General features: G+C 46.1%; 1 long non-coding RNA gene across 1 annotated transcript in view; it reads right to left on the bottom strand.

Moving 5' to 3' along the window:
* Positions 1 to 633: 633 nt before the first annotated feature.
* The window catches only part of LOC135278413 (uncharacterized), a 35,082-nt gene continuing 22,438 nt past the window's right edge, over positions 634 to 13,277 (bottom strand). The window contains exons 2-7 of the long non-coding RNA XR_010345922.1: positions 12,624 to 12,728; positions 12,309 to 12,494; positions 4,430 to 4,477; positions 3,473 to 3,552; positions 3,266 to 3,362; positions 634 to 1,935 (exon numbers count right to left, since the gene is read on the bottom strand). This is a non-coding gene — a long non-coding RNA (uncharacterized LOC135278413). The remainder of the gene's footprint in view (positions 1,936 to 3,265; positions 3,363 to 3,472; positions 3,553 to 4,429; positions 4,478 to 12,308; positions 12,495 to 12,623; positions 12,729 to 13,277) is intronic.

Here is a 13,277-nt window from a genome sequence, read left to right as displayed (position 1 = left end):
TACAGATGGAAAGTTTTCATCCTGTCTAATGCCAGAGCTGGGAAAGTAGGGCTGCACAGCCACACCAGGAAAGAAAATCCTGCAAAATACTGTGCCCAGCATGCAAGGGAGAGAAGACAGGGAAGCAAGTGTGGTGGACAGAGACCACCCTTGAATGTCCCATTTACACTTGTCACCCAGCACACTCCAGAGAGCAGTCCAAAGTGCAGGTCTTGGTCCCTGTGACCTGCGTGGGCTGACAACGTGGTGCCTTCATTTGAAGGGATCCCCCCTTTTCAACCTCATGGATTTTGTGTATTTAATGGCTTCAAAGTGGCTGGTGCTAATGGGCTAACTCTTACCTGGTGAACAAGATAACCATCACTGCACCGAAGCCTGCAGCAAAGTCAATATTGACCGAGCTGGCCTGGCTGCCTCCTGCCTGGCCAGGACTCCCAGGTGTGCAGCAAGGTTCTCCTCCAGGAGCTGCTCAGGTGGGGACCTGTGGAGATTAAAACCAGGAGCCACAGAGCATGTTAGACAGGAACAGTCTAGAGAGCAACGTGGGGTTTCACAGTTCTCCAGACACAGGCAGCTCTGCTGGCTACCAACAAATAGGAAAAGCTGTGCATGCAAATCACTGTCAGACCAATGTATGCATTATTGATTTTAATAATCAGACACAACTGGAGACAGCCATAGAGTAATTATTCCCATATTACAAGAGAACACACATAAGCCATGGGACACGACAGCTCTGCTGATGGAAATGATCTGTAGCTTTCCTTTCTGCCTCATGCTATTTTTCACTTGTTCCTCTATCCCAAACACATGTTCCTGTTCTAAGTGCTCTGAGCCTTTCTGTGAAGAACTCCCAGGCAGAAGGGCCAGTCCTAGGGGTCAGACAGTCCCACTGGAGCCAGTATCAGCCCCTAACCCAAACATCACAACTGGCTGTGGTTCACCTCTCCTTAGGCACTGCTCAGGGGTCCTGCAGCACGCTGAAATACTCCCCCGGGGTCAGAAAAAACAAGTAGAGGCAGCAGGCCAGATGCATACAGCTCCCCAGAAGCATGCTGTGTGGTGCAGGGGTCTCGTGCACAGATGGAAAGACAGTGTTGGCTAGTTTAAGTGAGGGATCAAGCACTGCAAACAGCAAACTTCCAAAAAGCCAGCTGCTACAAATAGTTTGCAAGCGGCTTCTGCACTGAAACAGCACTTGAGCAGTCCTGAATGATAAATGTTGAAAGGAAAAGTCAGTTCAAAGAGAAACACTGGTCCTCCCACAGGAAAAAACCCTTGGAGGGAAAGAGATAAAGATCATAAACAATTAAGGAGCAATGGTTATTGAGTGTACTACCCCTGTGATTAGAGCTCCTGAGTCTGTTTATCAGGAATGGGGTGGGTGCAGTGAATACTGCATAGCCAGAAGCATCCAAATTGTTGATGAATCATGAAGGGCCCTGTCAAAACAGAGATGGTGTACAAATGGAAACTCTAGTGTCCCTAGCACTACTGGCTGCTCCAAACAGGAAACCTGTAGTGTGAATTTTATGGTGAACATCTATCTCCAGCATTTAGCTCTGCCCTTCAGAGTTAAGACAGGAGAAGTGAGTTTGTTCAGCCAGAGCCTTTCCTGAGTCCACCACAGAGAACAGGATTTGTGGTGAGATCTGTTTTTAGGCTGGGACTGAATGGTTAACCAGTCTGTTTAATAAATGCCAGAAGGAGGAAATAACAGGCAAGTTAAACAGAAGAGAAAAAATGTCCCCCTACGTGGCTAGATAGCAAAAGTTTACAAGAATTCTGTGTCTTGTGGATAATTCTCCCCAGTTCTTACTTAACACTGTTTTAGAAGACATGATTGCAGCATCTCTGAAGTACAGAGGTGGTGGGATTTTCCTTATCAGCGTGTTCCTGGAGGTTCCCAGCCATTTCCTTCTCTCTTCTCACTTCCTGGAGGAAATGAAAGATGGGACACATGCCAGCTGGAAGGAGTCCTTACCTCAGCAGTATTATCTGATGAAGGATGGTTGGTCATAAAACACATCTTTTGTTTCTTGGGAAAGTACTATATTTTTATCAATTTACTATTAAAATGTACAATTTTTAAAAATTAAAAATTATTTCACAACTTCTTATAGGAAGCAGCTGCTGTTTTTCCATCTGTGGAAGAACAGAGACACTCAAGGACTTGTCTGGGTTTGTAAGGAGATGTGTGCTGCAGGCAAGAGAGGTGATGCTAGGTATATGCAAAAAGAAAAAAAATCCCAAACCAACCAAAATGGTGCAACGTCCAGTGGATGGAAGTGTGGGGGAAGATTTTAATGCTTGTGACCCACACTAACCCATCTGCTGCCCTTCTGTGGTGATGTTTTGAGTGTTTGAGAAGCAGAACCTCTGTTCTCCATGCTTGGGAACAGAGTTCCAGAGTGCTGCACAGAGTGTGTCTGCAGTGAAGCTGGCTGCAGGACTTGTGGAGATGCAGGAACAGTGGATGCTGTAAAACCCTCTGGCTCAGATGCCATCAGGGCAGATGAAGGTTCTCCTGGGCCATTTGTCCTGTTATTACCTTGCATTTTGGGAGCTCTGGGCCACAGTGACAAGTTACTAAAAGCAGTTCCCAATTTCAAGCTAGCCAGTGTTTTCACACACGTGGCCATCACAGCACTGCCTACAGCAGTGAGACTGTTAACCAGGTCAAAGTCATGTAGATGTGTGGTGACTTAGTCCTTACACTTATATACTGGCTTTCAATTTTTCAGCAAGGATCTCTGTATAAAAAGCTGGAAAAGCAAGAGGATAACATGAAACTGAGCCTGTTCCTGCTAGAATTCCCGCTGAGTTTAGACTAGTGGGAATGTGAAAATATGCTCTATAAAATGGCAAAAAAGTCTGCTATTTCTAGCGATTTTTCTCCCCACACTGCCTCCTTCAGCCTCCTCTCCCAGGCCAGACTAACAGATGGCTCCTGGCTGATCCTACCCACTGAGCTGCTGAAACTGATGAACCGAAGGGAAGCCAGTGGGAAGCAATTCTGGGGCTCTGTGGTCTATTTCTGCCTCACAAAAGCCTATTGCTGCAGCTCCATCCTGAACACAAGCGCAGCCTGGCCCATCCCTGCATCCAGCAGCTGCCACGTGCTGTCCCCACACAGAGGCCCTGGCTGTCCCTGGGGGGGACAGGCTCCTGCCTGGGACTGGCTCAATGGGGCTCTTGTCCTCCTCAGCCTCGTGCTCAATTGCACCCTGGAGCTCTGGAGCCCTCTGCTCATCCTCACACAAACCTGGGAATGAAAAACATGACGAGGCACAGGAAACTTTTCTGTGTGAGCAGAAGGTTGTGGAGATGATTACTGTGCTCTTCCAGCTCAGAGAATGCCACTAGAAAGGAAAGGATAGAAACTGTTTAAGAACAATTGTTTACTGAGGTCCCAAGTATCTAACAATAAACTCAACAGTAAAGTCAAAAAGGCAAAACTCAAGGTATTTACCTGCACTGTCAAGTGCTGGAGCACATGGAGAGCCAAAGCTGGGTGTCTAACAAGGAAATTGACACTGACCTTTAATGCTGCTGAAAAAATTAAATAAGAAAGCTGCTGAATAATATGTTCAGGGATTTTTTTTTTTCTTCAGGTATGTGAACAGCTATTAATTTATTTTTGTTTACCTATTAGAATTATTTCTGTAGTGTGGTTGAGCCTTGTTTTGGAAGCAGTCTTTCAAGCTCAATGCAGACATTTGATATTCAAAATTGGAGTAGTCTGGGTATTGGACATGTAAACCAGGTGTCATGATTTCTTTGGCCAAATGAATGCAAATCTTGGAAACACTTCAAATGGTCTTTTTTATAGGTTTCAAACTCACTTTGGATATACATTTGCTAATGACTTCAAATTGACCATGCCAGTAAGCTCATTTGATAAAAAGGCAAGAGAAAATGCATACAAAAGGATTGCAAGTACTGCAGTCAGTTCAAACACAGACCCAAGCAGACCATGACACTGAGGAGAGCTCTGTCTGGTGACACAAAAGTTCAGAGTGTTCTTTTAAGAGCACTCGTCATTTCCTTAGCCTGCCATGGCTACAAGTGCTGAAATCTGCAGCACGTCTGGGAGTCCCAGGGCCCTGGGCAGCTCTGTCATCACGGGCTCTTATCACTGGGGATGTACCAAGCAGCCCTGCACACGCACAAGGACTGCCTCAGAGTGTGCTCATGAACTCATCTGTTCCCTCAAATTCATCCAAAGCATTAGTCACTGTGCCAAAGGACTGATCTGCCCTGCTCTGGGAGCACACGCGTGCCTGGGCAGTGCTGACACTGACTCCAGCCCTGCAGAAGTGCCTGGATGTCTCCTTGCAGGCTGCAGCACTTCCACATCATCCTGAAACTTTGCTGCCTGTAGCTATAAGCACTTTGCCTGGCTTTCATTCCTGTGTAAAGCACCCACCTCACTAATGTACTCACTGCACCCCTCAGTCCAGTGGCTGAACAGGACCTGCAACAGAAATCAGCCAGGGATTGCAGAGATACTCATACAGTGAATTTTTTACATTTTATATTTACATTTACATACAGAGAACATTTTACATTTTCACTAAAAATATATTTGTATATGTCCTTGTGAGGCTCTTTTCCATAAGCACAGTTTGCTCCCCATTGCCTGGCTGCAAGGGAAGGTGGAGAAGCTCATGCAAACATGAGATGACAGGATCTACTACTCTCATACAGTGCTGCAGCTCTTCCATAAACACCAAAAAACCCGCAGACAACTATAGGAACTTTCCAATGTCAGAAAAAAAAAAAAAAAAAAAAAAAAGGAGTAAAGCCTCAAGAGCAATGAAAGTTTGTAAAATCTCTGAATGGAAAAGCCTATCCTCAGAGCATTCACTCTGAACTGCTCATGCCCTCTGCAACCCCTCAGTCCCCAGCCCTGGCAGCTGAGCACAGCACTGCCAGGGAGGACAGTCCTGCACAAGACAGGGGATGTAGCCTGACCCCAGAGAGTCACCCTCATCCAAAGAGTGATGCTCAGAGCCCAGATGGCTCTGTTCATACAGCCCCTGGCTGGCCCTTAGTGGCACACAGTGCCAGACACACCAAGGAGAGGAGCTGTAGGTGCAGCAGAGGCCACATTCACAATAAAATCTCCCAAGTGCACATTTTATCTCTCAGTCATAACATCAAGCTCCTTTCATTAGACACCTACTTTTTTATTTTCAGTCTATCTGTAAAAACATGATGTATTTTTTTGTGACATGGTGGAAAGGAAAGCACACAGAGCCTGATATTTAAAGTGTAAGGCATGTTGGTCTAATCCTGTCAGGACTTTAATGTAGATTATGTAGGGACAGGCAATGACCAGAGGGAGGGAGAGAGGTGTAAATAATCCAGAGGAGTGTGGACTTGTTGGCAGGGTGGATTTATGTCCTGTCTTAATAAAGTGTCCTTTCATCTCTGGAACCTGGGCTCAGAAGCCAGTCTAGACAGGAATTAATGGGGCTCCTTCTCCACTTACAGATCTCAAGGTTTCCCAACACTGAGACCTCAATCAGCCATGGATACTGTTTTTTGCAATGAGCTTTTAAACACAAGTTCTGACCATTTGCCCAAAAGAGCCTGCTGCTAGGCCAGGAGAGAAATTAAACTCACTTTCTACTTTTTTATGTGATTACTTTTTCTAGCTTTTTTATGTTATTACCACCCTAAGATGAAGCCAAGCAATTGTGAGCCTGTTCTAAAGAGATGGAGTAGGACATGCCAGGAAGATATTTGTGTGCATTGGTATGGACTGGGACTTGGTTCTGCCTGGAAACCATGCCCAGGAACTTGAGTTACTCGGGGCAGGACAGCACTAAGGCCTGCAGATGCTGAGTTGTGTGAAGTCTCCTGTCGTGAAGGGAAATTGTTGACTTCTTTTCTGCTTGCAGTATAAACATTCCCTTCTGTTTATTTGTCTCCCTTAGGGGTCCAAAAGAGTAGGTGGGGATGGAGCATTCAAAAGCATTTCTGATAAAGGACCTGGGATTTCACTGGAGTGTGCAGTCAAGAGAAGCAAAGAAAGCTGTGAGCAAAAATGTACATGGCCAGTGGGATTTAAAGCATTTACAGCAAAATTCTTTGGAGAAAGGTTTGTTAAGGATTCTAATTTCTTGATCTCTTAAATTGCTTTTCCTGGGAAAAGGTCACATCTTAATCTCTCATCTCCAGCTATGGACAAGGACCCCCAAATGCAGAGAGATTCAGCTCCTAATTTTACATCTGTTTAATCTTCAACAACAGGACACAGGGAACAGCAGGATGCACTGCCAGCTATTAGGGAACCCTTTTATTATGCAAAATTTGGATCTTGTCTAAGTACTAGGCCTCCAATGAGTAAAGACAGAGCCAGTTAAAGGAAAGGAATAGGAGAACAAAGTGGTCTCCAAAGGCACAGCAAGAGGTAAGAGCCCACTGTATGCAGTGATGGACAATGTGACAGGTTCTCTTCCCAGGGTATTTCTTCTGCAGACATTTGGACAGTACAGACAGAAGTGGCCAAAGAGCTTCCTTCTGGGAGCTCAATAGCTGTTGGCTAGGCAGAAGGACTGTAATTTGTAAAGTCTTGAATTAAGATATACAAAAGTCACAGGCAATATGTAAGCAGTCCTCTGCATGATATTTTATTCTGTTTCTACAGCTTAGCACTCAGAATGAAAAAACAATGATGTCTCCTTGTGATAGTTGCCTTGGGCTGCCTGCACCATGCCGAGGGCAGCAGGAGCCCTCTCCTTCCTTCTCCTTTTCCCTGCAGTGTCAGTTTATTACAAAAGCCCACAGCCTTGCTCCATGAGGATCCTGTGCCTTGGGAAGGAAGGGTGGCAGAACATTTGTGTTTGAGGAATGATGGCTGCAGGACCATGGGAGATATGCCCAGCTCCATTCATCAAATAGCAATTGCCCTCTTTGTCCCAACCCAGGAATCTCCTGGGACTGCCTTGCAAAGCAGGAGCCACTGCCAGTGATTTAAACCAGCTCCAGGCCAAAATGCAAGATAGCTCCTGGCCTGGTGAAAACCCAGATATCCTCCCTGTGCAAGAGGCAGCAGTGAGACCCCGGGAGGGGAAGCACCCAGGCTCAGTTAGCTCACTTCAGGATTACACACCTTTTAGCACCTGCTGAGCTGTGCTGCCTGTCCCAAGTGGAACTCTCAGCTACAGCAGGAAGCCTTACAGGGCTTGGAAGCAAGGGCGTGGAAGAGGATCAAGGGCTGCTTTGTCATGCATGGTTTTGCACATTAGTGGAATTCATTAGTGGAGCCTGATAATGAAGAGCAGTAATAAAGTGCATTAGACCACCCTGCGCCTCCAGAGCTGTGCTGAGCCAGAGCCAGGCTGTGGCAGGGTGCAGCTCTGGGCTCTCCTAGCTCATATCTCAATCTGCAGCCAGAGCACAGCAGCAGTCAGGGAGATCCAAACCAGATGCAGCCTCTCAGCCTGAAGCAGAGCTAATATCAGCCAGTACAGCCTTGCTCTCCCAGCCGCTCGCCTGGGCCAGCCGTGGCTAAGCTGGAGCACAAAGCAGTGCAGGCAGTGAAGGCATGTGCAGAGTGAACTTTACCCCTCACTGCTTCAGTCCCAAAGTGTCATCTCCATGAAGGCAGGCTGTGCTTCCTTCTGCCAGGTCCCACTCTACAGACAATTAACAAACTGCCACAGACTCTTCTGAGATTGTGTTTTGGGCTCTGTGTTGGCCAGCTTTTGGTTCACAGCTTCAGTCTTGCCCAGGGCTGGGTGTGGAAAGAGCAGAGCCAGAGAAATTCCCCATTACACACCCCCTCCTAAGAGCTCACATGGCAATCTAAAACTTCCCACTGCCTGTTAGGTAAGGAAGTCACAGAGAAGTGGATGGGAGGTGGATAGCATTTCATGTGTGGGGACAGCTGGGCCCAGTGCCTGTGGATGACACAGCCAGCCACGAGGTCTGGCTGCTCTCCCCACACCCTCTCACTGCCCTGCAGCCCCTTCCATCCCCTCAGGAAAAGATGCTGCCTTGGAGATGTGTCAGTAAAGGACCAGCCTGCAAGCTCTGTACTCACAGCTCTTTGGGCATCTGCATCTGCTCTCTGCTGGGCTAGTGAGGGTGCCAGGGACAAGACCTGAGGCACTTGTTCACAGCAATCTCTCTGCAGTTGTTGAGCCCAGTGACTGCCACTACTGCATGCCTTCAGGGCAGCCTTGTCCCCTGCTGGTGCCATGGGGCTGTCACCTGGTAGTCCAGCATCACTGACACCTGTCCCCAACTGCCCCACTGCCTGCAGCTCTGCCACTGCCTGGGCACAGGGCTGAGGAGGGGCTGGCCTTTCAAAAGAGCATTTTGGGTTTATGGCCCCCCATACTGCACGAGCAATTTGCACAACTGAGCAAGATGCCGCCCATTGTGGACCAAAAGGGACTGGCCTGAGCTCTTCCTCCCACCTGCACTGTCCCCTCCCGTGTCTTGCAGATGCTAATGGGCTGTGGGGGAGGCTGCCTCCACACTTGGGGATGCCTGCAGTGAATTTTCCTGGCTTCCTTAGATCTGACAAGCATTCATCACACAAAACTCAGCTCAGAGCTCTGTGTCCACAGCAGCTGCAGGTGTGTGGACCCCAGTCCTGTGTTGGATCCAGCGCTGCTGAGCTCTTGGTGTATTGTAGGGAGGACAAGGGAAGGTAGGTAGTGAGGAAATGTGAAGACATCTAAAAAGTGTGAGCTGGATTGGATGGACTCCACACTGTAATGAGACACACATGGCCTGTGCCCTGGGAGCAAATCCAGCCCAGCAGAGGTGGCTGCTCTTGTCTGGGTTGGTCAGGATCAGAAGTGAGGAGCTGTAAAAGCCTGATGCTCCATAAACCATGCACACTCACAGCCCTCTACCCTGTCAAGGTAAAGGGATCTGGGAGCAGTGGGGTCCCATGTCCACTTTCTTTATTCCCCCTTAACACTTGGCACTTCAGTCCCACTGAGAACCATCCACTGCCCTATGAGGACAGTCACCACTGACTCTCACATTTAATCAAATGAAAGGTGTCAGAGTGTGCCACTGTGGGCTGCTCTCTGAGGGTCTCTTGCATGCTCCACAAAGTGCCATTCCAGGGCTGGCCTGCTGCCTTGAGCATAATGACAAGGGAGAATCCCAGCTCAGGGGAAGGAGTTCTTGGTTATCTTGGTAGGGAGAGGCATGGGAGACCAGTGCTTGAAAAAGGAGTGAGGAGAGATGGATCCACAATCAGTGGGCAGCAGCGGAGCCTCCCCAGATGGACCTGCATTCAGCCAGTGACAACAGAGCCTTTGGTCCCAAAGGAACAACTATTTCAGGAGTTTGAACCAAAGTGAGCTGAAAATTGTCGTTAATCACTGACCCCTGTGATGCTGAAAGTGCTGCATTAGGGAGGAGTTGAGTGCATGAAACAAAAGCCTACAATTCCATTCCAACAGTGATTAAATTGACAGAGGTTGTGTGCTGCAATGCACCATTATGGAAGACAAGGCAAACAAGATTAACCCACATTGACAAGGCATTTATCCATGGCTAAGAAGAGACCCATGCCACAGCATCACTGTCCCACAAGTTTACACCAGCCCACAAGTGTCTAATCCCTCATGGCCTGTCAGGCTATTAGGCAAATCTCTGGCTCTCATTTGCCTAATCCAATAGCTCCCAGCTTCATAAGAAAGACCTCCTAGGGGGCCTTAACAACCATGTTTGTTAGGCCTTATATAAGTAAACAAAGCTCTTAAAGCCAACGGCTTCCTCTTCCATATGGGATCTCAACACTCGCTTAACCTGGAGGTAAAACCAACCAAACTCAGGGAAGGAGGATGTGTTTATGACAGGTTGAGTTCTGCCTCCACAATAAGCAGCATCTGAAGGATTTTGCCATCACTAGCTCTACACCTAGCACTCCTTGCAGAGTTGTCAGGTGCCTTTGTATCTTCAAAATGAGCATTTTCACCTGAAAATGTTAAAAGGCTTCAAGAAAGGCTTTTTGGCCATTTGAACTGCCAGCCTCTGCACTTGTCCAATCTCCAGGGATGCAAGTTTGAAACTTTTCATGGTTTCCATCAGTCTGGAGTGGAGTTCTCTCAGGGACTGGTACTGAGCAGGGACCTGATCTGGAACTGTGAATCCTTCACACCCACCAGCTGGGCAGCTGTTCAGGTTAGGTCTCATTTATATGCAAAGCAGGCCAGCCATCAGCAAAGATCTCTAATGATGCAAATCAGTCGTGTGTCATCCTAGCAATGAAAGTCAAGGGAGCCCTTACTTGCTTGAATCCAGCACATTTCAGCAAAAGTGCCATTTCGTAAAAGAACGGGAATTTCTACTGTGGAGTGTGGCCCACTACCCTCAGTCACTTTCCAGCTGAGATCACAGCTAAATCACTTATCTTTACATTTTCATACAAATCTGATTATCCTTGAAGAGCTAATTGTTTCGTAAGTGCCACTTGGAAGCTATCCATTTCCAACACAAGTAAAGAAATTGCACTATAAAACTGTCTACCTTTGCCATGAGTCACTTTAGCACATTGGATGAATATTTGGCACTCTTCACTTTTTCAGATTAACTCGCATATTTATTTTGGAAGAAAAAAAATGGACTGCTTTAATTCCTTCCCATCAGAATTCCTCATATTTGCTCAGCTTATTGAAACTTTTTTTAATAGACCTTACAGTATGTATGTTATATAGTGACTGCTGATGGAGGAGACATTCACATCTCCTTTCATGTAAAGAAAAAGCTGAAAAATATCTATGAAAGCATCTGATATTTCACTTAGAGAGTCAGTAAATCCTACAGATTATGTCACCTGCCATGAAGAAGGGTTTCATCCCTTTGGCTGAGGCCAACATCCAGCAAGGAGTTAAATTCAGTGTCTTCTGGATGGCATATGTATTTCTCTTCCAAAGAAAAATTCTAATATGTTGCAATTAAATTTCTTAAAGATCCATTCTGAGCTAGGCTGGGAAAACCTCTGAGAAAGAAAAGAAGGTTCTGGACTTCAGAAAGCAAGGCTTCCTCAGCTGTTCACTCAGTCTCATGAAAAAGTAGTTATACACCTTTGCAAAAAGGATGTTAGCCTGAGTAAAAGACTTCTCTGTATTGTCCCATGTGACCACACACATAACCCAAAGTCTAAAAGACCAACTGAATTTAGCTCAGCATCAGTTAATTACACAGTTGATTAACATCTTTGGACTTCTATCTAAAACAAAAAAAGTAATGCTCTTCTAGGTGGGCCTGATCTAAATGTCATATCCAGGAGCTGAAACAAAGAGTTCTGACTTCTGAAATGAAAAATTTTGCATTTTGCCAACTAGAATCTTGCAGGGTGGAGAGACTGCAGGAAAAAGAAACAACAAAAGTCGTGGGCATCCCCCAAAGTGCCATCAGAGATCCTGGACAAGGGATGTATCTCTGTGCTGTGTATTCTTGGTCAAGTTACTTACTCCAGTCTGCAAAATGTGGCATTAATTAATGGATCTTTAATTAATCAATGAATAGCCAGGGAATAAATTGCAGAGCAATATAATCGAGTGGTATATCATTACAAGAAAGGCTTGTATCAAAGCCTACAATTTTTACAAACGTAGTTGAAATGTATCTATACAGTGACCTAACCAAAGACTTAAAAGCTGTAGGAACTCAGAGGTACTCCATGCAGGCAGGAGCCTTCCATTCCAACAGACTCTGCCTCTGCAGGAGCTGCCTGCCTCCATTCCTATAAACTGCAAGGAGGGCTCTGTGTGCTCCTCCCTCCCCAGATCAAAGCCTAAAATTGTCAATCAGGAAAACAAATGTGGGTACTAGAGATCTTTTTGTGAGTGTCAGTCCAGCAATCACTTTATTGCAAGTAATTTTAGTATTGAATGTAGTGCAATTTTGGTAATTTAGCAAAGTACAATGATGGATTGAAGTGCCTGGTGATAGACGTTTATTTCACCTTCTGAAACACAATTATTATGCACTTTACTCAATAATAGTATCTTGTTCCAACTAAAATACATGTTGTGTAATTCTTTAAGCTGTAGAATCATAGCAATTAGAGAGGGAAATGGCTGATTAGGTCACTGATTCCAGGTTCTTGCCAGCCCACGATTGCTCCCTGCCCTGTATCAGCTGGAGTTTTCCCCAAACTCCTTTCTTTTACATGTTTTAGTGATGATGATATACACTAAATTAAAAAAAAAAAAAAAAAGAGAGAGAGAGAGAGGTACGTCAACCACAGAGTTGAAAGATTCAGCCTTTTACTACAGAAAATCCTGAATTTTCACAGTGGGAAGGGTCTGAGGGGTTTTTACCTTCTTATGGCAGATGGAGGAAATGCTTTCAGCCAGAATGCTCTTCAATGGCCTTTTTACATGGAAGAAGCTTTGCTGAAAAATTTTCCCAGCTTCCCATCTAAGTCAAAAGTAGAAGTCCTGCTTTTCAGTCTGAAGTTCCTCTTACTACTTTTTGCCTCATCACAGCTTAATATCTGGCATTTGCTAAAACAGAAACAGAAAGAAAAATGAGCCTGACTGAAATTTTACTCAAGAAAAGCCAACATTCCTGACCTATGCTGGCAGAGGGGTGGTTGGGGATGTGGTTTCAAGTGGTCTTTTTACAAAGCTCGCCTGCCCAAGCCAGGTCAGTGCTTGAAGACCATTCTGCTGTCAAATGCTGGCTTTGTGCCTTCTCTGCCTTTATGCACGGGCACTGTCCTTAAGAACATGTGCAACCTATGGAAACAGCACACCTTAAATAAATAAAAGAGAACTTCTTGAGAAATCAGGCTTTCAATGTGAACTCATGGAAGCAGGTGGGCAGAAAAATCTGTGGAGCTGTGCTCTCCCAAACACTGGAGAACAGACAGCAGGGAGCTGCAGGTGCAGCCAAAACCCCACGGGGTGCCCATCCCTTTCAAGCGTGGCCCAGCTGTGGATGGGCAGTGAGGACTCCAGGCTTGGCAGGGCCAGCAGTGCCCCTGGTTTGCCATGCAGCTGGCTCCAGCAGAGGACACCATGCTCAGACACACAATATGACAGGCTCTGCTGTCACAGATAAGCTCAATTAATGGTTAAAAAGGAAAGAAATGTGTGATTCTTCCAGACAGCTCAGCCAAGCAAGCACTGCCACAGCTTCTGTCATCCATCCATAAGGCCAGTCCTCATTCCATCATCCAGCACAGGAAAGAGATTTAGCTACATGCTATTGGAGTCAACAGGCTCCTCCTGGGCTAAAATACTTTCTGTGCAAGCTGGTATTAAACTCAGCCCTACGGTCCTTTT

Source organism: Passer domesticus, chromosome 11 (assembly GCF_036417665.1).
Source record: "Passer domesticus isolate bPasDom1 chromosome 11, bPasDom1.hap1, whole genome shotgun sequence".
NCBI classification, from domain to species: domain Eukaryota; kingdom Metazoa; phylum Chordata; class Aves; order Passeriformes; family Passeridae; genus Passer; species Passer domesticus.
This window is presented reverse-complemented; position numbering and strand designations above follow the sequence as displayed.